General features: G+C 47.4%; 2 long non-coding RNA genes across 2 annotated transcripts in view; one reads left to right on the forward strand and one right to left on the reverse strand.

Moving 5' to 3' along the window:
- Positions 1-5,062: 5,062 nt before the first annotated feature.
- Positions 5,063-10,806, forward strand: LOC105510430. The gene is made up of 2 exons (XR_001001560.1): positions 5,063-5,432; positions 10,099-10,806. It is a non-coding gene; the product is annotated as an uncharacterized LOC105510430 (long non-coding RNA).
- Positions 10,807-13,358: 2,552 nt separating this feature from the next.
- The window catches only part of LOC105510436, an 18,061-nt gene continuing 8,816 nt past the window's right edge, over positions 13,359-22,603 (reverse strand). Inside the window, exons 2-3 of the long non-coding RNA XR_001001562.1 lie at positions 20,163-20,385; positions 13,359-13,801 (exon numbers count right to left, since the gene is read on the reverse strand). This is a non-coding gene — a long non-coding RNA (uncharacterized LOC105510436). The remainder of the gene's footprint in view (positions 13,802-20,162; positions 20,386-22,603) is intronic.

The following is a 22,603-nucleotide window of genomic DNA, read 5'->3' on the forward strand; positions in this document are numbered from 1 at the left end:
TGGATAAACTCAGAATGCTTTCAGGGAAGGCGATCAGGAAGGAGAAGACCCTCAAAGTTATGAGATGTGGGAAAAAACGGAAGCAAGATTCCATTCATGCCACCATCCACCTTCCCACCCAAACCAGAACCTTGCTACTAATTGTAGACTCTTGTACTTCACTCAGTCCCTCTGGGATCCAGGCACCACTCTCCATTCCCCAGGGTTCTCAGCTGAGTTCTGGTGCCTGCTGTGTCTCCCGTGGCTTCCTCCGGGCTGGCTCACCTCCACCCATCTTCCACACAGCTCTCAGAGGGAGCTTTCTAAGATGCACCTCTGTGTGTGTCCCCTCTGTTAAAATCCTTAATAAATACTCATGCATTCCCCATCTGATCTAAGCCTTTCATGATCTGACCCACATTTACTGTGACAGCCTCCTCCTAGGTCCCCAGTCACAGGCACCCTGGGTTGTGGTCAGGTCATATGCCCAGCAGGTTCCTCACCAGGCTAAGTGCCTTCTCCTTTCCATGCTTCTGCACCTGCAGGGTGTGCTAGGACAGAAATTCAGCTTCAAGACTGCAAGGACAGAAACTCACACTCAAAAAGAGAAACGATCAGTAAGTATACAGTAGTATACGCCCAACTAGAAGGTAACCCTCAGTGAAAAACATGGCCCAGTAAAATTTCTGCCCCAACGCAATTTTTCCTAAGTTGAATATGTATGCTTACTGGGATAGGGAGGAGATGGCAGAACAGTTCTAACTGTACAGCCCCTCCGTCTCCTGAATTCAGAGGCAAGAGACAGTTTTTGTCACTAGTGGAAGATCCCCAGGGAAGACTCTGGGGGGCTGTGGCCAGGGAATAGGCGCATACTCTGATTTGCTACCCTGTACCAGAGAAGGACAGCACTGTTCTGAGAGCCTACTAGGACCACGTGGAGGGAGGGAAGCAGGGAAGGCGGCTCTTCAAACGAAAGGATGCTTGGAGACAGAACACTGGACTTCTTTCTTGCAAGCCTTCCCTAACCTCCCCTGGCCTTCCCCAGGAGTCAAGCACTTCCTCCTGGGTGCTTCCGGAAGTCCTCATTAATACCTCTCTTCCAGGATGAGTTATGGCACCACTGGTTTTTCTGATGATGTGCCTTCTCATTCATCCAATACAAGTTCCCAGTAGGCAGCGATTTTGTCTGTCTGCACTCCATATCCACCCTCCAGCCTCTACCTGCTGCTCTCCCGTGTGGATGGCACCCTGGGGTCCTGTGCCCTCTGGCTTCTGGGGGCATTTGGCCAATGCGGCTCGTCCTCAGTGGGAGATGAGAGCTGCTCTCGGTCTCTCTGGCAGCTTCCCTACAGGGTTCCTGTGAGCTGGTGGCCTCCTGACTAAAGGCGACAGCCTCTCTCTCAGGAAGTCCCCCCCACATAGCTTCAGGTTCTGGAAGCAGCTCCCTTCCCTCAGCCCTGCCCACCTTGTTCTGTTGTTCATGGCCCTGGAAGTCTGCACTATCTCTTTAGGGTTCCCTGTACTCTGCCCACACTGAATAAATAGCTCCTTTATTAAACTCTCCTCCTACGACCCAATCAGGGTGGGCCCTCCACTGCCCTGGTTCCTGCCTGGACTGTGACACACAGTGTCCTGTTCATCTTCATTGCCCCAGGATCCAGCTCAGTGCCTTCCACACCACAGGCACTGAATAAGCTCATGGATTATGGAATGATTAAACATAGGAGAGTATTGAGAGCTCTATAGAAAATGGATCAGAGGAGTAGCCTTCAACATTTTTTTGACCAGGTCTTATAGTAAGAAACATTTCATAATGCAACGCAGTAAACACATCACAATTACATATAACTGAACAAGAAATTTCATGAAGCAATGCTTACCTTTGTATGTGCAATGCTCTGTGATCTTTTCTATTTCATTCTGCTCTGTTAATTTTCAAATGAAATTCTCATTATGGTCCACTGCATTGATTTCATGGCCCGTGAAACAATAGGAACCCACAGATTAGGAAGCATGAGACTACTGATGTTTAGCTTTCCCTCCGGGTTGGAGAATCTGTGATTCCTGAAGTAGAACTCGAAGGCACAATGAATGAGGATGCAGTCATGTCGCAGTGACGATGCATTTAGTGGGAGTTGACTTTATTGCCTTGAAAAAGCAAAGGAGGCCAGGCAAGGGGGCTCATGCCTGTAGTGTCAGCACTTTGAGAGGCTAGGCGGGCGGATCACTTGAGGTCAGGAGTTCAAGACCAGCCTGGCCAACATGGCAAAACCCCATCATTGCCAAAAATACAAAAAATTAGCCAAGTGTGGTGGCACGCGCCTGTAGTCCCAGCTGTTCAGGAGGCTGAGGCAGGAAAATCACTTGAACTTGGGAGGCGGAGGTTGCAGTGAACCAAAATTGTGCCACTGCACTCCAGGCTGGGCAACAGAGCAAGACTCCATTAAAAAAAAAAATAAAAATAAAAAGCAAAGGAACTCACCATTCTGTCTTCAGATTTTCATAGAACTCTTACTCAGAGTTGGCTTTGTTTTAGGTAAACCTAATTTGGGAGCGGGGAGGTGGGGAGATTGGAGTTCTTTTTTTATTCAGACAGGATCTTGCTTTGTCGCCCAGGCTGGAGTGCAGTGGTAAGATCTCAGCTCACTGCAGCCTCCACCTCCTAGATTCAAGCGATTCTCCTGCCTCAGTCTCCCTAGTAGCTGGGATTGCAGGTGTCTGCCACCATGCCCGGCTAATTTTTGCATTTTTAGTAAAGACCGGGTTTCACCATGTTGACCAGGCTGGTCTCGAACTCCTGGTCTGAAGTAATCCACGTGCCTCGACTTCCCAAAGTGCTGGGATTACAGGCATGAGCCACCACACCTAGCCCTGGAGTTCGTAATGTGTGCCGATGTCCATGAGCAATTTTAAGCATCAGGTTCATAAGCATTAGTGTCTAGGAACCACAGGCCCTGAGAGCCAGACATGCCCGTGAGGGTTCAGGGTGAGCCTGAAGTGGAGGCTAATCAGGTGAACTTGCCTCAGGCTTCTGGAGCGCTTCCCTGTGTCCTTGCTGGCACCAGCAGCTTCTCTTTAGCAAACGCATTTCTTAGTGCCCTAGTTATGTGCAGGGCTAGACTCAATGCACAACACAGGCCTGTCCACATCGCCAGGGCTCTGCAATCCACTTGCAGTTGGATGTTCTCTCAGTGCTTCAAACTCCGTCGAAGTCTGTGATCTTGCCTACCTCAAAAATCGTATGATTCTATTTTAAAAACTGAGTTATGTATGTTCTCTAAAATGGAATCTCCCCTCTTAATTCACTCCCTGTCATTCTCCTGGTATCTAAACTGTAAGGCCAAGTTAAAAGGGTAGAAGATGATCATAGATATTATGTAGCTGTGATTCTGAGTCAAATTCCCAAACCCTGTCATCACCTCCCTGCAAGGTTCTTGAGAGAGAAAAATGCAAAAAAGGTAAGCCTCAGTAGGTGGACTTGTGGCCAGGTGGGGGCATTGGGCTCAAATTTCAAAGGGGAGCCCTGGCAAGCTGGGCAGACACCCCCATTTCCTTGTTTCCTCATCATCCTTCAAATTCATATGAGTACCTATAATCTTTCAAGCATAGGGAGAGAACAGTGAACAAAACAGAGCCCCTGTCCTTCTGAAGCTAATATTCTAGTTGGGGAAACAGAAAAGAAATAAATCAAGATACATATACCAGCATAGGAGATGGTGGTGAGTGCTGTGCAGAAATCTGCTATGGCACGTGGTGGGCAGAATGTGCGTGTGTGTGTGTGTGTGTGCACATGCACGTATGTGCTTTATTATAGTTAGTGGTGTCAGTGAGGGCTTTTTGAGGAGTGACATTTGAAGAAAGAGCTGAGTGAATTTGAGTCATGGAAATACTGAGGGGAAAAGCATCAGGTGAAAGGAAGAGCATGTGCAAAGGCCCTTTGGCCTCATGCTGAGGGGTGGAGGCAGGCCTCGGGCCTTATCATAGTGGTCTGGGCAGCGTCCTTTTTCCTTCTCCCCCTCAAACCCATGCCAAACCCTGGCCACTTTGGACACATACTCAACAATTTTTAAAATTATTATTTTTAATTGTGGTGAAATACACATCAATTTAACATCTTAGTCATGTGTAAGTGTACAATGTGGCGGCATTAAATATATTTATTATTGTGCAACCGTCATCATCACCCATTTCCAGAATGTTCTTATAATCCCAAACCAGAACTCTGTACCCATGAAACAGCAACTCCCCATTCCTTCCTCCCCTGAGCTGCTGGCAGCCACTGTTTCCTTTCTGTCTCTGTCAATGGGACCACTCTGGGTACCACACACAAGTGGAATCACACGGTAGCTGTCTTTTTGTGAGTGGCTTATTTCATTTAAGCATAATGTTCTCCAGGTTCATCCATGTGGGGCATGTGTCAGAATGTCCTTCCTTTTCAATGATGAATAGTGGTCCATGGTGTGGATGTGCCGCGTTTGGTTTACCCATTCATTCTCTACGGTCAGTGAACACCCGGGTTGCTTCTGCCCCTTGGCTAGAGTGGATAATGCCGCTGTGAACATGGCCGTACAAGAATCTCTCCAAGTCCCTCTTTCAGTTCTTTTGGGGACATTCCTAGAAGTAGATAGTTTTTAGCCCCCTTTTCCTTGAGTTGATCCACTGTGCTTTGCACGCTGCCCCTTGTTAGTTACGTCACTGTTAGGGGGACCGTGTTGATCGGGTCACCTGTTTCCCTCCTCTTGGCTGTAAGTTCCTGGGGAACAGGGAGTGGTGCTTGGCACTGCACCCCCGATGCCATGGATAGCGCACAGTCTGTGTCCCAGTAGGATTTATTCAGTGAGCAAGTCTGGAAAGGGCTGCTCCAGGAGGAGGGTGAAGGCTGGGCTGCACAGAGCCTGCCTCTCCTTTGTATTTTTACATTGGGCTTCTCTGATTTTGTTGGAAAGGAGACTCTGTCCCTAAAATAAAAATGGGGATAATCCATTTTCCTGTGAGAAAAATGAAAACCTATGGAGACTAAATGTCCTGCCTGCTGTTCAGGTGCAGTGAGGGGCGTGGCCGGGAACAGAATCCCTGCTTCCCTGTTCTCTAGTCAGTGCTGCTGCTGGAAATGAGTCTTCTTTTGTTTTCCTTCTTACCTCTGGCTGCCTCTCCCTCCCCTCAAAGGTCAGAGCAGTGCCAAGGACAGAAGAGAGAGTAGACCCAGCCTAGGCCCTGCTAGGCTGGGCAGCCTGGCAGGTAGAGTCAGCGTGGGTAGAGCTTGCTTTGCTGTTCACAATCTTCAACCAAGTTCAGGGAGGTCCGAGTACTGAGGCCTGCAGAGCCACTGCAGCCCCAGGTAGCTCAGGAGAACTTCCAAGCCCAGGAGTGCAAAGGGTGGTGTTCTTTAGGCTCTGAGGCTGTCCCTCCTGGTGGAGGTGAACTGCTTCTTACAGGTGTGGACAAGACTGTGGGTATGTGTGTGAGTGTGAATGTGAGTGTGTGGAGGTGATACAGAGAGGTCTAAAGGGTGTGTGTATGTGTCAGGGGGAGGGGTGAGTGTGTGTATGAGAGAGGCAGAGGCAGCAGGAGAGAAAGAGAGTGCAATGCAGAGAAGCAGGCAGAACCTTCCTCATAGAGTTTTGGGGGTTACATGATCTGAAAAGCACTTGGAACAGTACCTTGCTCACAGCAGTGGCTGTGTTGATGGTTTTTATTGTTATAGAGACACAGACACAAAGAAAGGCAGAGAGGGAGAGGGGAGAGTGAGGAAGGGAGGTGGGAGGCTGCAGGAGGGAGGAAGAACTACATTCTGGAAACCTCAGAGATAGAACAAACGGTGGAATCTGGGAAGAGCTCCCCTGCCTGCTTGTTCTCTTATAAAGCTGATTATGCTTACCTTCCTCCCCCATGGTATTTTAAACTTAAATAACACAGCCTCCATTGTGTAAAGCAAAATAATTTTCTGGATTCCCTGCTGTACCTCAGTGCACCATGCTTAGGGAACCTGCCGGGCAACGCGGACGGACTGTGGGAGTCTGCCGCAGAGGCTGCGTCCCCGGCCTGCTGGTTAGGGTGCTCCTATGCCCAGCCTTCCAGGCCTGGCCTCCCCCAGCCCCCCAGCCCCCCAGCCAGCCCCCGGCACAAATCATTTGGGCTTTATCTTATCTTTAGCAGGAACACTGCTTGCCGTATGTGTAGGGTTAATGGTGAATCTTACCGCCTGGACAGAGATGGGTCCTGGGTGACTCCAGGCCCTAAGAACCTTTCCTAGTGGGGAGCTCCAGCACCCACCTGAGAGGTGAAGGAGCACCCCCTCCCTGCTTTGTGATGGCTCCAAAGAAACAAGATGTGTGCCCCGCCCTCACCCCACATTGTCTACTTTGATTTACAGCACAGACATCACAGGGGGACCTTTTTGGTTAACATTTACAAAAGTGCTTTCTGTCTGGTTTCTAGATGGAGACAGGAGCCTGGCTGGGGAGCCCTCTGGCAGGATCTGGCGCTCCCCACCCCCAGAACCGACTTTGTCCCTCGCAGCTGGTGGCTGCACTAACCACACTCTTCCTCCACCTTTGCACTAAGAAAAGCAAATAAGCAGACCAAAGAACTGTTTGCATTTGCCCCAGATGCTCCCTGGCTGCGGGAAGAGGTCAGTAGGGAGCATGCAGGGAGAGGGGAAGGGAGACCGGCTTCTGCAGGGAGGGCACGCTGGCTGCCTACTCCTGGGGAGGGACAGAGGAAAGGCTCGTCCAGCCCAGCACAGGCCTGCGGAGGGACACTGTGGACGCAGTGCATGGAGTCTGAAGAGGTGATGGTGCTGGATACCCCTATCCCTGGCATATTCTGCATTTCAAAACAGAGACTAAGTAGTCTTGTTAGCTATAAAGTGGCAGGAGCTGTTCCTTAGCAAGAGACAGAGACAGAGAGGAACAGACACACAGAGACACAGAGACAGAGGCAGAAAAATATACAGAGAAATGGAGAGACAGAGAGAGAGACATACAGATAGACAAAGGCATAAAGAGGCCCCCCCTCCTCCGCCCGCACCCTAGCGATATGTTGTCAAGGGTGGCTTTTTTGTTATGAAGATTTGCAGCCTATTTTGCACGGCTGGCCGGCCTTGGCCTCCCACCGCCGTCATTGCCACCGCCGTCATTGCTGCCCCAGGGAAGGCTGCTCGCTGGCTTCCCCCCACCCCCTTACCACTGGCAGCAAAACCATGCTGGGTTATGACATCAGCGACTTTTCCCCTTCTCAGCCCCGGGGTAGATGGGCCAGGTTGGAAAGCAGCAGGAATCTTTTCCAACACTAACAAACAATGAGCTCAGGTAGCAAGCCCTGATATTAGAAAAAGGGGGAGACTCTTAGGGGTGTCACTCAGCCTCAAAGGGATCCACGTCTTTCCAAGAGCCAAGTCCCGGTCCCTTTTCAGGGCAGCCGGCCAAGCTGGGAGATTGGGAGCTGGAAAGATGTCCCCTGAAATACAGGTTTGGTGACTCTGAGCGTGAATGGCCCGGATTCATAGGGAGGGTTGCTGTTCCTTTGCTATCCTTAGCCTATTTGAAGCACTTGTTGAAAAACAGAAAGAAACACCCCGACAGGAGCTTGGGTCGTCTGTGCAGAGGACAAATGAAATGTTTTCCTACTGTGTAAAAAGTCCAAGTGTTCCCATGTGTAGAGCTTGGAACAATGTCATCAGCTCCTCTTCATTTTTTTCCAAATAACCTCCTTTAAAAAAGAGACCGCAAACACCAGAGCTGCGGAGGTATGTCTAATTGCAGATACTTTTTGTTCATCATCACATTGAACGTTGTTGTGTGTTCCAGCAGCCACCAACTTCCTCAGGAGGAAAATTCAATTGTGCCCTAAGTGGCAGCGTGAAGGGACCCGGCCAAGCAGGCAGGGTGCTGCGGGTCGACAAGGTGCTGCTGTGCTCCTGAAGCCTTAGGAGCCTCAGGAGCCTCAGCCTAGGAGCTCAGGAAAGCGTGGGGCTCCAGCCCACCTGGCTTTCCGACTTACTGAGCTCCAAAGACAGGCTCCTTCCACGTCACGGGCAGCCCTTATCCTGCGTGTGCGTCTCGCTCCCTGACAAGCCTATTTGTGCCTTGTCACCAGAAATGTACCTTTTTTCTTCTCTCATCCGTCCCTGACACCCCCAGCTTATCTAGCCTGAAGATAGGCTATCAAAATGGTAATAGCCAGATGGAAAACAAGGAAAAATAAGTCCTTTCCCATAAGGAAGCAATACAGATTTTGGGACTGAAGAAATTTCTACTATTCTCCCAACATCATTCCCTCCACCCTGGCTTTGAGAGGGTCGGAGGTGTCACCTGCCGGACCCTGGGACTGGCTGAGGCAAAACACACCTGCAGATTTCTTGTGAATGAAAAAGTGAATCACTCAAAGGAGGAGCTGTCATCCCCGGGCATTTCTCTGTGCACAGGCGACCTAGTGTTGGGATGGCAGCAGAACCTGGACAACTGAGCCAACGCACGGAGGGAAGCCCTCACCAGCCTGCCTTCGACATGTATGAGAGAGAAGTGAACGTTTATGAGCTTTTGTTGTTGTTCCTGCAGCACAGGGCATTCCATCCTGCCTAATACTGAAACGAGTACTGCTAGGCTTGATCTATAAAGAGGAGAACATAAAAGGCCTGCATATTCTCTGTCAGGTCCTACAAATGCAGTGCTCTCTTCTTGGCCTTGCTCTGACCAGGCTGTTTAAACCCTGCCAGTTGCCATTGTATTATCTTACTTTACTCTTGTTCATAGTATTTACTGATAATTTATGTGCTTATTATGTTTCCCTGACTGGAATGTAAGTTCCATGAAGGCCAGGACTTGTGCCGTAAAATAGGGCCTGGCACAGAGTAGGCACTTTATGTATATTTTTGAAAGTGAATTGTGGGCTTAAAACTCTGAAAATAGTTAAGCACAGATTTTTCAAAAAAGTTAATAAAGGTGAAGGCCTTCCTTGCCTTTATTAAATGCTTACAATGGATCAGTGGCAGGGTAGAGGTGGAAGGAGTCACACACAGACTCTCCCTTCAAGGGGTTTCAGTCTAACTGGGAGACAAATATAGAAACATGAAACAAGCAGAGAGCAAATCTCTAGATACGTAAGAGTTAATTAAGTACTAAGGGTGTAGTTAAATTTGTGAGGGAGGAAGGGGAAGAGGACTGTCCAGAGGTATGGCTAACCACCAAAAACTCTCTGGAGCAGACAGGTTTGGCACCAGACTGAGAGCAGGGTTCTCCAATTTGAGCTTGCAGAAGAATCACCTGGAAGGCTTCTAAAACCCACACTATTGGCCCCACCCCCAGAGTTTCTGACTCACTAGATCTGGATTATACCTGGGGATTTTTTTTTTTTAATTTATTTTTTATTTTTATTTTTTTAGACAAATTCTTGCTCTGTTACCCAGGCTGGAGTGCAGTGGCACTACCATAGCTCACTGCAACCTCGAACTCCCCAGTTTAAGTGATCCTCCCACTTCAGCCTCCCCAGTAGCTGGGATTTCAGGCATGTGCCACCAAGCCCAGCTAATTTTTTTGTTTGGTTTTTTTTGAGATGGAGTTTCACTCTTGTTGCCCAGGCTGGGGTGCAATGGTACAATCTCAGCTCACTGCAACCTCTGCCTCCTGGGTTCAAGTGATTCTCCAGCCTTGCCTCCTGAGTAGCTAGGATTACTGGCATGTGCCACCACGCCCAGCTAATTTTGTTTTTTTATTAGAGATGGGGTCTCACCATGTTGGCCAGGCTGGTCTCGCACTCCTGACCTCAGGCGATCCACCCACCTCAGCCTTCCAAAGTACTGGGATTACAGGTGCCCGCAGCTGTGCCCAGCTTAATTTTCGTATTTTTAGTAGAGATAGTGTTTCTCCATGTTGGCCAGGCTAGTCTCGAACTCCTGACCTCAGGCGATCCACCCGCCTCGGCCTCCCCAAGTGCTGGGATTACAGGCCTGAGCCACCACACCTGGCCTCACCTGTATTTTAAATCGAGTTTTACTGGGTAACAGCCATGCTGATTCATTTACATATTGTCAATGGCTGCTTTCAAGCTACAACAGCAGAATTGAACAGTCTCGAGACCATATGGCCTGCAAAGCCTAAAATATTTACTGGCCCTTTACAGATAAAGTTTGCTGACCCCTGGAGAGAAACTCATGGCCCATGGCTGGCAGATGGAAGCCTCAGGACCTGAAGATTTCTCAAAGAAAGGGACCTGCTGCTAAGAGCGATTAATATATGTTCACAGCTTGCAGCTGAAGCCTGATGATGGCTGTAGGATAAAGGACATCACCCAGATGACATTTTGCCTCCAAAGCTCTGGGGAACAATTGTGGAAGAACTGCAGGGATATTCTGTCAGAACGTTCTTGTGTCTGGATAAGATGAGAACTGTCTTATAACAAAGTGCAGCCCCCATGTCTGAGGGCATGTTTCTTGTGTTTAGGCATTTCCGAAGTAGGGAGCACCTTCAAGGGGCACTGGTCTTCCCAGAAACAGTGTTTGACCTGTGATGATGTCCTGGGGGCAGGGGACCTAGAAAAAGTCCTTAGCCTTCCCATAAGGCACGATTCTTCTCCTCTAGAGAGCCTCAAAAGTCAAGTCAAGTAGTAAGCACCCTGTGCTCCAGCCTGTGGCCACAGACACACACAAGAACTGGAGCAAAACCAAACAGAGTGTATCATCACCACTGAGCCCCCAGGAGCCCCCAGATGCTTCTGAACATCAAAGGAGAAAGATGCTCTCAAGAGATCAAGTTGAACGCCGCGGGTTAGGTGTGTGGCATTGCCTCTGGGTCCCTGCTTTGGTTTAATTAAACTAAGTCTGGTGGTGAATTGGTTCCCAAATGTTCATTGGTGGATGGGCGGCATCAGAATTGTCTACATCTTTTAAGAAACACGTACGTAAAACTTCTGCATGTCTTCCTGTGAGAGTTTGATTTTCAGCAGGCTTGGGGTGGATTCCTACTTTTAAGAACTCCCCACGCCCGTCCTGAGTGATTGTGACTCCCGGTAAGTGAATGCTGACAAATTGAACCTGCCAGCATGGACATTTATTTATGAAATAAATGAACATTAATTTCACACTCTTTGTATGGATTCAAGGTGGTGCGGGATCCACAGGCTCACCTGGCCCCCCAGCTTTCCCTGCAGAATCTGCCATTGTGCCTTAAATCCCGCAAGAAGTCACTTATCCTGTGCCGCTGGAGCTCTTGATTGGCTGTGACTGAGATGGGACTTTAAGTTCTCACCAGGATAAAAAGTGGGGTTCCAACTTTACTGCCTTCTGAACCCTGCTGATCTGTCCTCAGCCAAGGGCTTGATTTTCTTCTGAAGAGCAGTGTTTTTTCAACTGTGGTTGAAATCTGCTCATGGGTTATAAAATCAATTGTTGAGGATGCAACCATTTTGAATTCATTTTTAATTCAAAAAATTAAATAGACTAGAAATTTCTAATTTTTAATTCAAAAAATAGACTAGAAAAAAATCAGAGTGCATCACGTATGGTAGGGATAAGTGGAATTCTTTCTGTAAAACTTGTTTTGGAGGGTACGTTATGCATTGGGCTGCTGTGTATTTCTTACTGTGTTTCACAGGGAAACTGCTGTCCTCCCTGCAGTACAATATAAATCAACAATGGTCCTACTTCCTCAAGACAGCTCTCATTTCTGCTTGCAGAGGACAGATGGAAAAAGTCACCAGGGAGGGCAGACTGCCATATACAAGTACTTCAGGGAGGCTACCTGGAAACTAATAGAAAACCAGTTTGTGGATGACTGCAGAGCCTGGGGAGAGAAATCAATCTTGGACAGTCTTATGGATGGCAGCCAACAGCCCACCACGCTCAGCCCATTGCACCTGTCACCTGGGGACAAGCAGGGTCTATCTGGAACGGACTCTGGCCAGGATTCGGTTTCCCTTTCCCTGAAATGGGGATAATCACCCTCTTGACTATTGCTGTTATGGGAAAGGCCAAATTAGGGGAAAAAATTCTGTCCAGTAAAGGATGAACCACAAAGCTCAGGTCAGTAATGGCCTCTATGGGTGGTTTGGGAGGTGTGCTTTTATGGGCATTAAGGGAGAAAGAGAAAGTCTGCACTCAAATCAAGTCTAGGCAATGTGGGAGTTGGAAAGAGACACGTGGGAGCACAGACCCAGTCACCTGAAGGCAAGGAGCCTTGCTTTTTCCTCCTCTTGGCAGGCAGTGGGGGCTCCTGGGCCCCAAGCAGGAACCCTTAGGGCTGATCTCTTACCACACACTGGTCTGACTCGGTGACCTAGAAGAGGATAGTCGGAGCCAACAGGATGAGGGGACAAGCTTGGAGGGCATCTATGTGTGCCACCCTTGAGTGGCTGGAAATGTCTTCTGCCACTTTGCGAGGGGCTAGGCGCTGGGGAGTGGGAGTGGCAAGGGAACACGGGGTGGTAGACTATTTCCAGGGCTGCTGATTTTGGAGCAGTCTGACTACTCTCCCTTCTTAGTGGGAAAGAAAGAAGGAAGAAGGGGGAAGGGATGCTTTTGGAGGGGAGCTCAAAGGGTGGGATAAAAGAAAGCCTTAAAGAACATCACTAAAGGGTCTGAAGTGAAAGACTCCAATGAACAAAAAGCCCCCTAATTCAAACAGTGCCACTAACACCAAAACCTGTAAAGGGGTCTAGAGAGACGCTGGTCATGTCTGTCACTTTCCTTTTTAAAGCTCTCATGAAGTTCATGAATGAAAAAAATTGCTAATGCAAAGAGGGAAATTAATAAAAACAAAAGCATGCTTCATATTGCAGGGTGACCACCTCTAATCCTACCAGTGATCCTGTGGCTGTCCCTGTAACTTCCTTTGGCAACACCATGCTTTGAGAAGCTGTGGGGGAGGCTGGCCAGGGAGAGGGCCTCACCCACCTATTCCGCCAGCTGATCCCCCAGAGGGCTGCAAGGCTCCTGATTTACCCAGAGCTCTGGAGTGGCTGAGGCTGGGCCCTGGGGTTGGATGGTTCTCACCAAGAGGCCTGGGACGTCTGCTCTGTGCTAAGCTCCGAGGCAGACTACAGAGGAGATAAAGACTAATTGGACCTTCGCATACATTGCACATGCCTTTTCTGAACTGAAAAAGAGAAGAACAAACAAGACAAGATAAAAATATTGGAAAAAAAAAAAAGAAGAATCAAATGTGTAGAAAATGCAAGGTCATTAGAACTGCCCAGGGCTTCATTCAGGCAAAGATCTTGAGGGTCTGGCCAGGGACCTGCTGAGTAAATCTAGCTCTGGTTCCCCTCCCACAGATTCCCTGCCCCTCCTCCAACTGCATAACCAAGTCTCTCCACCTCCCAGCCTTCCTTGAGCTATTCTGCTATTTTCTTCACTTTCGTTTTCTCACTATAACCCACACATGGTATAAGGTTGAACGAAGGCATTTATTTGTAAAACCAATTCTCAATGGGGGAGAGATTGTATCCATAGAAAGCAAACCAGTGATGGTTCAGAGGGCCACATGCACGCATTAGTGAAACCAAGGGAAAAGCCAAAAAGACAGCACTGCTGCGGACGACCCGCGTGGCTACTAATCCTGCCAACAGAAAAGCAAAATGTCCTTTCCGCTTGAGAACACGGATGCACCAAGATGTCCTGTGAGAAGGCAATTTGGTCTGACATCCACGATGAAGTGATCAGGGAACAAGTGGGGGAGCGATTTTTTCTATTCCATGTGGCCTGCTTGCTTCCCGCAGAAACTGGCTGACCGCTTCCGTGGTCCTCCCCTCTCCAGTGGGAGGGAGGTGGTGTCAAATCCCTGGCCTTCTCACATGCCCATCCTTATGCTCTGAATGATCTGAAAGATAGCTGAAAGAGGAAAGCACAACAGCTCAGACACCAGACTGCACACAGCTGGAAGCCGCCCACAGTGAGCCCGGCTGCTGCAGACCCCCGGGCCCTGACGTGTTAGCTCGCAGCTGATTAGATATTTCCTAACAAGGAGTTAAGTTAACAAGAGGTCAGTGAACTTCTTTAAAAAGGCAGCCTCGCTCAGTCGGCTGATGGATGCCTCAGGGATTTATAGATAACTCCTGCTAATTCCACCAGCAGTTAAGGCCAGAAATCCCTCAGGCATTGAGAGGCGATTTGGCCCCCTTCCCTAGCAAAGTTCTGGGGCTGCCTGGGAGAGGGATATGGGCTTTCGTGCAGAAACTGCACTCATTAAACAGGTCAGTGAGTCTGCCTTTTCAAAATGGCTGTGACCTGTAAAACAATCAGCCCTGTGCTGGGAAGGCAGACCAGGTGCTCTGAGCAGCCCACGGGGCCCGGCCTCTGGCTGCCCAGAACCCTCCATGTGTGCGTGTCTTCCGACTACATGGAACTCTCTGAAAGGCAGCTGTCTCTCATGGAGAGTGGCACTGATTTATTCAGGGCTCAATCTTTAATAACTGGGGTTGTCAAGGGGCTGGGTAGCCTGTAAGCCCACAGAGAACTCCTGGGACCCCTGCCCACGTGGATGAGAGCTGGTAACATAGCTTCGGCCTGCTTCCAGCTATTGGGTTTCAAAGGTGTCCCAGGAGAGGAAGATCCCAACTTCTTTTTCACATCTTCCCCAGTGAGCAACCTTGGTCAGTGTTGACAAAGATGACAGTAATGATAAGAGTAACTACCATGGATTGAATTTTTTTTTTTTTTTTTAAGGAGGGTGGGTATTATCGCATCTAACCATGTGTAAAAACAGAATAAACACTGAGCTCTCAGGGGTCTTACCCCTTCTCACGTTCATAAAGTCATCCTGGAACACATCCAGGATCCACGGTAAAACAGAGTGACCCAGAACCCTAGGATACAAGTCATTCAGCGTTTCATCATCCACCATCAGTGAGCACATCCTCTGTATCAGACACTGCACTTCGAGGATACAAAGAGAAACGATGCACAGAACCTTGGGGAATTGTTCTTGGACAGCTGGGTTTTAAGGGTAGACAAACACGAATGCATTTTTTTGGCTTTTTTCCCCTAAAACCACTGCACCCATCATCACTACCTTTCTGAATTATAGATACCAACATATTTCAATGCCAGCTTTCCATGAATGTTCAGTGTCACCATAATGAAAACCAGTAACTGATAAGATGTGCTGTGATCTGGCTACAGAGGAGGCAGCGTTTGATCTGACACTGAAATGCTTCTGGTCAGCTGCACTTCTGGGCTCTCATTTCTGCTTCTGATCATTTTTTGGGTCTCTTTCTTCTCATCTCTGGTATTACTATACCCATCTGCAGTGGGCCCTCTACTATTATTTTGTTGCTATAGACTAAGCTGAAAACAGAAACTGTTAGAATTATGAGTCAAATCAGAGTAAATCAGCTCCATGTGAGTGTCAGGGATTCATCTGTAGATATAGTGAAGGTTTGGTTCAACAACTTGTGATATTTAATTCTGGATGTGCTCAGATGTTTTCTTAGCCAAGTTTGGGTTCTTGGGCGGGTCTTAACAGGGGCATTTGGTAGATGGAAGAGAAAGTACCCTATAACAATTTATAAGCTTGCAGAAATATCTGATGTTCCTTTCCTCCCCACCAAGGCTCACAAGGAATAAAAATTAGATAAACATTCTGTATTGTAGCTCAATGGGAATGCCAGGAAGCAGCTGTATATTCAACATTAGAAAAAAAAAATTACATCTACCATGCCTCAGACTTTGTTCTTGTGATCAGGGAACTATTGCTAATCCTGACAAACAAGTTGACTTTAGAGCAGAAAGTTAGGATCAGATGGAATTGGGTTGAATATCAGCTCTTTGCTGAAAAGCTGTGTGACTGGACAAATAATTAACCTCTTTGAGGCTGCTTCCTGTTCTGTAAAATGAGGATCATGGCCCTTGCAGGGCTGTCATAGGGATTAAACCACATGACATACAGGAAGGGTCCTCACACATGGAGGACTCGATGCCTGGTAGCTACTGCTATCATCACTGTTACCATGACTTCAACAACGGCTGCTTCTCCATGTCCCAGCGTGCAGACCAGCGCTTAGCACTATCTGCCACCCTACAAAGCTGTGAACTTTGGGAAATTACTACACAGTTCTGAGCCTACTTTCTCTACCTGTAAAACTGTGGATAATAAGTACCTCAAAGGATGGCAAGGAATAAATATGATGACATAAGTAGATGCTCAAAAATATTACTTCTTACTTACTCTTGCCCTTAGACAAAAAATTATCAGCAGTATGTAAGTCAACAAACAGGAAACCATCGGTGTCTTAGTCCATATAGCCCCCATATTAAATTAATTCATAACCTCAAAAGTTATAGGTAATAATAAGAAACCACACAATTCTTTTTTAAGGAACTGTTACAAATCTCTCTAAAGAATCTAAGACAGGGCAGGTGCGGTGGCTCATGCCTGTAATCCCAGCACTTTGGGAGGCCAAGGTGGGCAGATCACGAGGTCAAAAGATGGAGACCATCCTGGCCAACATGGTGAAACCCCATCTCTACTAAAAGTACAAAATTAGCTGGGTGTGGTGGTGCCAGCTACTTGGGAGGCAGGAGAATCGCTTGAACCCGGGAGGTGGAGGTTGCAGTGAGCCGAGATTGCACCATTGCACTCCAGCCTGGGCGACAGAGCACGACTGTCTCGAAAAAAATAAAATAAAATAAAAATTAAAATAATAAAAAAAATCTAAGATAAAGTTTGTATGTCTCAGAACAGTGACACTGATGTTAAAACAACGTATCTAGTTCTTTGAGTTTGCTTTAAAAACTGAGGATCATTCCTGATCATAATTGAATCCATGAATTAACGTGTAAGAGTCCAGCGATCCTTAACATGTTCATAGATGAACCTTCTTGGAGACACTACTTTGAATAAAGTCTATTTTTTAAGTTCACCATTTACCTCCACAAGATAACAGAGAGATGGTTGTGTTTATATTTCTTTTTCAGTTGTATCATGGTCTTTAAGAAAACGTACACATCTTATACTAATTATATTAACTGTAATCCTGTGTACCTGCCAATACTGACCTGCAGAGTAACCTCCGCCTTCCAAACGCTGACTTTCTGAGGCGGCAAATGGGAAGGGAGCCAGCAGTGAGTTCAAAAGAGGGAAAGGAAGCGGGGAGTCTAGACCTGACAAGTTAATAACTTAACAGTGGGTGAACAAAGCTGAGAAAACAGCAGAGCAGGCTGCAGGAGAGGAACTGTGGGCAGGCGAGACAGCGGGGAGGAGAGATGCCAAGAAAGGGAGGGACAGCAGGCATTCCAGGGCAGGCGATCAGGGCGTGGGCAGGTCCCAGAGGTGCAGAAAAGTCCAGGCGAGAGCAGGAGCTACGAGACCCATGAAGCCTCTGCATCCTCCTACCTGTGTCAAGGATCCTGGCCCTTGGTAACCTTAGATGATCCCATTTCTCTTTTTTCTACCTCCCCCTTTCAACGAAGTCTTTAGGCTTTAACATGCTAGGAGCACTCCCACTGCAAAATCAAACACACCAGATCTATGTGCCTGACTCCACATCCCCATCCACAGGGCCCTCTCTTCCTCTTCACAACCATTTCTAAAGAGCTGTCTATGCTCACTTTCTGCACTCTCTTACCTGCTATTCTCGTGTCAATCCACCTCATTTTAGCTTCTGCTCTCTTCCCTCCATTGAACATCTTTTGCTAAAGTCACAAATGACTTTTGAGTCGCTTAGTGTAACAGGTGTTCTTCCACCTTCTCTTGCCTTACCCTCTGCTGGGCACTTCCTGTTGGAAACTCTCTTCCCTCGGCCTCTGTGAAACCATGGTCTTCTAGGTTCTAGTTTTCCTCCTTCTCTTGGCTCTTTCCTCTAAGCTTATTTTAGAGGAAACAATCCACTTGACCATTAAACATGGGCGCTGACATTCTGCAACGAACGTTACTAGCTTTCTTCTCATTACATTCTTCCTCCTTAGGTGATGCCTCCCAGCCCACAGTTTTAATTGCCACCTAGCTGTTGATGATGCACAAATGTGTATCTCCAGCCCTGACTTCTCTGAGCTCCAGCACACCTTCCACTATCTAGTTGATATTTGCACCTGGGTGGCTCAGAGGTACCTCGGACTCAACAGGACCTTCTCATGATCTCATCCCACTGCTAAAACTGGCATCATTATATTCCATCTTGCATGTAGACTCAAAACACCACAGTCCTTTCTGACACTTCCAATTGATAACCAAGACCTGTGGATTTTACCTGGGAATCTTGTGATTATGCACCCTTCTTTCCATTTCCTGAGAAGCCACCCTAGTCCAAGTTACCACCATTCTCCCCAAGACCCTAGTGAGGCCCTCCCAGTGCTCGACTCTTGTTCTTCTTCCATCCTTTCTCCATACTGTAGCTAGAATTATCCTTTCAATAAAAGCAAATAATATATTGTCACTCCCATGTTTACTGCACATCAAAAGCTTCTCGTTGCCCAATCCCTGATGAGGCCTCCATGACCTGCACATCCTGGCCCCTGTCCAGACCTGTCAGACTCACCTTGTATCACTCTTCTCCTTGCTTGGGGCACTCCCTCATGTTTTCAAAAGCTCCCTGTTCTCACCACAGGGCTTTTTTTCGTTTTGTTTTTTTTTTTTTTTTTGAGATGGAGTTTTGCTCTGTCACTAGCCTAGAGTGCAGTAGCACGATCTCGGCTCACTGCAACTTCTGCCTTCCGGGTTCAAGCGATTCTCCAGCCTCAGCCTCCTGCATAGCTGGGACTACAGGCACGCACCAGCATACCCAGCTAATTTTTTTGTATTTTTAGTAGAGACAGGGTTTCACTGTGTTGGCCAGGATGGTATTGATCTCTTGATCTCGTGATCCATCCGCCTCGGCCTCCCAAAGTGCTGGGATTACAGGAGTGAGACCACAGGGCTTTTACACATGCCATTCTTTCTGTCTGAAATACTTCTACCCTACCCTATTCCCTACTTTCCTTCATCAACCAAATGTTAATGTCTTCAGAGAAGCCTTCTTTGATCACCTGGAGCAGAGGTTCTCAGACTTGAGCACACATCACAGTCTCTTGTGGACAGGTTAAAACGCAAATGCTGGACACCTTCTCCCCAAGCCCTGGAGTTAAGGGACTGAGAATCTGTGTTTCTAACAAGTTCACAGGGGACATTGAGATGCTGGTCCAGGGACCACACTTTGAGAACCACTTACCTGAGAGTACACCAGTCCTTTGCATTATATGATTTTATAGCCCCATGTGCCTCTCCTTTACATAGTTTCATGGCCGAAATTGTACAGTTTCATGGCTGAATTGAAAGTGTTTTGGTGTGATTACTTGATTAACTCATCTTTCTTTGCCATTAGACTACAAGCTCCAGGATAACAGGGACCAGGGATGGCACAAAGTAGGTCTTCTGTAAATATTATTGAATTACTGAAAAGTGAATGATTGCAAAAAGCACAGAGGAAAATACATTTTAAAAACCTCAAATGACTACTCTGCAAACCCAAAGAGTCAGCATCAAATGGCTGCTTTTAGATCCAAATGTCTCTAAAGCTCAGTCTCCGAAGTGGAAGTACAAGACCATAAACCGTTAAAGGCCCGAGAATGGGCCATCCCAACCCACCTCACCCTGGGGACTGACCCTCCCCAGCTAAGAGGGAGTGCCAGAAGGACACAGGGATGACATAACAAGTGGGTCCCACAGGAAAGTGTCAGAAAGCTGGAACCCTGCCAGATAACAGGAGGCTTCCTAAAGCCACTTTTATTGACAATAAATTGATGATAAAGGAGATCAAGGGAGTTGCTGAGAAGAGAGATTAAGAGAGGCCGGAAGAAGAATATCCTTTAGGAGAAGAAGACAATGTAGAAATCATACTGTTTTGCTTATTTTTCATTTAAGAAAATGAAAATGATGAAAGAACTGGTAGAAAGCAAAGTATGGGCCCTCTGAGAAACAAGCTGAAATGTTAGGAGACAAGACATTGCAAAGTGGATCATTAAGTTCTCTAAAATAATCAGCACAAAGAAAGTCAAAAGCAAGATGCCATTTTCTGGTGGCTTCTCTAGAGATGGAGAAGAGGGAAAAAAGAGAGATGCCAGAGACAGGCGAGGGCAACAAGATGCTATTAAAACCCAGAAGTTATTAGCGAAGAATGTAAAGCTTTCTATCCGCATTAAAATAGCAGAAAGAGCTTCTGAGAGAGAGCCTCTACACAAGCCCAAATGCCCCCAGGGCACAAAGGAGGCCGCAGGTCACCTTAAGGGAGCCGATGGCTGATGAGGTGTCTTCTCCAGGCTGTGCCTCTCAGATCCCGAGGATGAACTCCAGAGCAGATGAATGGCCTCAGTCTTTCGTCCAGGGCCGGCCAGTTCCTTAAACATCCCACTTGCCGGTCCTGGGTGGGGGTGACTCCCTCTGGATGTTACAGTCTTGAGAAGGTTCTGGCAGTCTGCAGGAAAGGCCAGTTTATGTGGTTGACCTGCAAATATGGCGAATTCAAGTCTGTCCTGGAGCAAGTGTCCGGGGGGTGAGTGGGGACACCGGTGGCCCAACCAAGAGGTAGCCTGTGGCTGGGTCAGGTCTTTCTCCATCTGGGAGCAAGAACCAGGATGGCTGCACATCAGGAACCTCTGGAAAACACACTTCTTCTGGCAGGAAAAATAGGGGATGTTTTAGCAGGAGCTTTTTTCAATACACAGCCATATGCTCAAGGCCTAAATTGGTGGAAAACTTTTGCTTCATAGAACTTTCAGGGAAACCGTAAGAGAGAGGGAATGCAGGGTAATGGAAAACAGATGGGTTTTAGAGTCTGAAAGAACTAGATTTGGGGACTAGCTCTCTCACTTTTTAGCTATGGGACATTGGCCAATTTCTTCTATGAGCCTCAGTTTCGTGATCTGGAAAAATGAGTGTAATGGCATCTTTGCAGAGACTGTGTGACCAGAGGAGAAGATGTATGTGTAGGGCCTGGCATTACAAGAAGTCAGTCCTCAATAAATGGTAGCCAAAACAGTTGTACAAACAGATCTTGCTCACCCTCATGGGCTAGTTTATAAATAAGTCTTTCTAGACTTAGAGAAGTTCTAGCTGTCCCTGCAGAGGTGACACCACTAACTCTCTGGTATACAAACCCCATCCTTTACCTATCCAGGGGGCTGCTGGTCTTGGCTTATGGAGGTTCCTCAATATCTCAGCGCTATGTTCACCCACTACAGATTTTCTCACCACCAAAAAGCAAAGCTATCAAAATAGGCAAAATTTTATTTCTTCCCTCTTAAGCATTCAGAGCTTTGGTGAGGACCTTCCCAGGGAGATGGAGAGGTGGGAAGGCAGTGTGAGCCAGACCATAAACATAATTACAAGAACAGCAAACACTTATAAAGCCAACACTCTCACTCCACTAAACATTCCACATGCATTGCCTCAGTTAATCCTCAGGAGTAATAGTCCTGAGGGTCCCAGGAGTTAGGAACCAGTACCATTCTCTTTTAAGAAGAGAAGAACTGAGGCTTAGATTCGGTGTAAGTATCTTAGACAAAGCTACATAGCTAGTAGGTGGTTTCAAATCCACAAAGTCTGGCCCTGAAGCTGTAGCTCTGAGCAACCATGTTAACTTCCCCGCTATGGCATGTGCACATGCTAAGGTGGTGGCTTTCACCCAGTACACCACAAAATACAGACCTTCCTCAAATTTTGTGTACCCAAAAGATTTCAGAGAGCAGCTAACAGTTCACAGAGAAATGTTTCTTAGTTGTTGCAAAAGGCTCCATTCTGTCTCCTCAACCTTTGGGCTCAAAGACAGTTTGCCACAAAACTGGTGGCCACACAGGGAGTGGGAAGAGAGAGCACCGAAAAGAATGTCTCTGGCCTCTCACATGTCCCTGGCATGTTTGTGACTTGTACTTTTCTTCTTCCACACCATCCTTAACAAAACAGCCAGTCCTGGGGCAAGTTTGGGTGTGGTCCTTCCAGAAATGGAGAGGCCTCCAGCACATTCATACAGGGAGAGACCTGGACCATCCAAAACACAAGGATGGGAGAACGGGAGGATTCAGGCCCTCCCAAGGACATCTCAGAGAATCACTTCTTCACATCTGTTCTGAAAATGCTGTCCTGAAAAAGGACCTGTGACATGATCTCTCTCCCCTCCCCCGCCACGCAGCAGGCAGAGGCCCTGGAGAATACAGGGGGAAAGTGCCGCCTGTTAACTGACAGATGAAAGGAATGTCCCTGTCCAGAAATGGGGAGCGACTCCCAACGGATGGTGCCTGATAAACCTCGCAGGCTCTTTGTTGAAAGGCATTAACTGCAATAACAGAGGCCAGCCCTGGAGCCAGGCACAATTTCCTATTTGATGGGCAAAGAGAGTCCATATGTGTGCTCCCTTCTAGGGATGAGAAAGTCATAATATCCAGCAACATAGGGAGGTATACTATACACATACACACACACATGCAAGCATGCATATGCATGCATATACATATGAACACATTCACGAACACACTAACACATACACATTCACAAATACACACACGGAAGCAAACACACACAAAAAACCCACATATACAAACACACACACAAATGCAAACAGAAACATACACAGGCTTCACTTCAACCAGAACAGCTGCTCTTTCATTTATTTCTCTCTGAGATTTGAACAAAGTTCTGCAGCTTAAAAAAAAAAAAAAAAAGACCGA

Source organism: Colobus angolensis, unplaced genomic scaffold (genome assembly GCF_000951035.1).
Source record: "Colobus angolensis palliatus isolate OR3802 unplaced genomic scaffold, Cang.pa_1.0 Scaffold101, whole genome shotgun sequence".
Taxonomy (NCBI): Eukaryota; Metazoa; Chordata; class Mammalia; order Primates; family Cercopithecidae; genus Colobus; species Colobus angolensis.